The sequence below is a fragment of the Sinocyclocheilus anshuiensis genome, unplaced genomic scaffold, assembly GCF_001515605.1.
Source record: "Sinocyclocheilus anshuiensis isolate Anshui unplaced genomic scaffold, SAMN03320099.WGS_v1.1 scaffold1453, whole genome shotgun sequence".
Taxonomy (NCBI): domain Eukaryota; kingdom Metazoa; phylum Chordata; class Actinopteri; order Cypriniformes; family Cyprinidae; genus Sinocyclocheilus; species Sinocyclocheilus anshuiensis.
The window spans coordinates 184952-187348 of record NW_015549558.1 but is presented as its reverse complement, the minus strand read 5'-3'; the positions used below and the strand labels follow the sequence as shown (position 1 = coordinate 187348).

At 36.8% G+C, this 2397-nt stretch overlaps 1 protein-coding gene across 1 annotated transcript in view; it reads right to left on the bottom strand.

Annotated features, from left to right (window-relative positions):
• LOC107656984 (MORC family CW-type zinc finger protein 2A-like) overlaps positions 1-2397 on the bottom strand; it is a 5276-nt gene that overhangs the window by 2546 nt on the left and 333 nt on the right. The gene's annotated exons all lie outside the window — the stretch shown is intronic.

The window sequence follows — 2397 nt, the reverse complement described above, 5'->3', positions numbered from 1 at the left end:
GTTCGGCTGTTAACCGAAAGGTTGGTGGTTCGAGCCCACCCAGGGACGTTCAGTTTTTATTTTTTTAATTTTTTCGGGGGTTTTTTTGTAATTAATGTGAACGTTATATAGACGCTGCAGAAGTAGCAACCTAATGAAGTATGCATTTAAATGTTCATATAGGGCTGGACGATATGGCCAAAATTTATATCAAATATTTCAAAATTGTACTGTTTTTGCTGTACTTTGGATCAAATAAATGCAGGCTTGGTGAGCAGAAGATACTTCTTTAAAAAAACCATAAAAATCGTACTCTTAAAAAACCTTTGACTGGTAGTGTAAGCTGATTATACTTCAGCCTACACTTCAGCCAGGATAAAGAGTATGAAGGTATGCTCGTCCAAACGAAGCTGTTGATCAACACGCATTGCTGTCGTTTTATCTGGCTAAACAGAATCGAACAATAATAAACAGTAATAAACTAAATGAAGAATGAAAAGAGAAGTATTCCTGTAGATCGCTTTCCGAGTGATTATAAGAACCTTTACCGGTCACGTGACAAGAAGTCACATGCCATCTCGCTTGCAAATGCTGTATTTGTGACTTTTTTAAGTATGGACTCGAATTCGTAAAACGCACACAAAAGTATGGAGTTGCTGCAGAAAACAAAAATTGAGCAACAACAAAAACGTTGCTGGAGACGGGCTTATTTTCCAGCCCTATGTTCATATATTTTGAGTACAAACTGAAAGGTCTGCAGTTGGTACTAGCTTTTTTTTTTTTACATGTCTTTCAAGTATAGACCTTTAAAACTGAGTTTGTTTGAAAGATTTTCAGTTTGATTTGATACTCCAAGCTTTTGCATTTTTATTCCTAATGATAGATATCAAATAGAGCATTGCAGTGATGACATTTTTACCGACAACCCAGAAGTTATGATCACCCTGGTTGCCTTAACAAAAATTACAATAGGATTTATCCATTGGCTTTTGGATTATTGTAGGCTCTGTGATAAAAAAAAAAGTAGATGAGTTTACCTGTTCAGCATGATGACATTTAATGTCCCCAATAACCTCTGTAGTCCTAGTAACAAAGGTTTTTAAAAAATCACAAGGGGGTATTACTGATGTATTTTATGTTGTAGAATAAGGTGTGAAAATATCTTGAGCTGTTAACCATTCAGAATACACATTCAGGGCAATGGAACCCATTTCTGGGTTTTGGCCTACAAAAATACATCATCTCTGCCACACTGTATATATGGACTGCTGACAAAGCTTCACTTGAAATAGACTAATACTTGGTGCAACAATCTGTAATATCATGCATCTTGCCAGGTAGACTTTTTTTTATCTTGAGCATGAAATACGGTGACAAAATGAACCTTAACAATTAGTCATTTATAATATGAAGAATTTATTATTCAATGTAGCTCATTTTTAAGGGCTGCTTTAAACATTATGAAAGAGCGACCTCTTGTGATATTGATATTGATGAATACTGATTTTTAAGCAAATTTATTTATTGGCTATTTTGCTTTATAACAAACAAACTGGCTTTAAACAAAAATATCTAGCCATTTGAAATTAGAGGCAACCACTGCATTTTAATCACGATCTGCACGGGCAGTTGTTTTTGATTTGATTTCGATTAATTTCAGGATTTAAAACAAAAACAGAATGGTCTGACTTTAGGTGTTAATTTATTTATTTGCTACATAAAACATCACCACGAAACAAAAACAGCAGGTCTGAATGAGACGCACTCTCTGACAGCAGGTGGCGCCTATGAACCGGGTTGCCAGGTTTTCGTAATAAAACTGTCCAATCACATTTCGAGGGGGGTCCTGTAAAAATCGCATTCCGGGGGTGTGATAAAGATCTACCAGTCGATCGCGATCGATGGGTTGGCGACCACTGGCTTAGGGTAACCAAAGTTAAAGGGTTAGTTCACCCAAAAATGAAAATTATCCTGTGTTTTACTCACCCTCTGGGAATCCTAGGTGTATGTGACTTTCTTCTTTCAGACGAATCTGAGTTATATAAAAAATTGTCCTGGCTCTTCCAAGCTCTATCATTGCAGTCAGAGGGTGTTTCTGTTCAACTGTCCACAAGTCATCAAATAAAGCACGCACATCCATAATAAAATGTGCCTCACACGGCTCCAGGGGCTGAATAAAGGCCTCCTGTAGCGAATCCTTGCATTTTCAAAAGAAAAAAAATCTATATTTCAAACATAATAACTTTTCTCTCACTTTAGGTATCTGTCATATGCGGAAGGCGTTCCGGCGGATGATGTAGGACGTATGCGCAGCGTGATTAGTAACGAATGCGGAGAAAGAACAAAACAAAACGCCGGTTATGAATTAGAAGTACATACTGAGGATTTGTAAAGAAAAATGTCGGAGGATTTCGATAT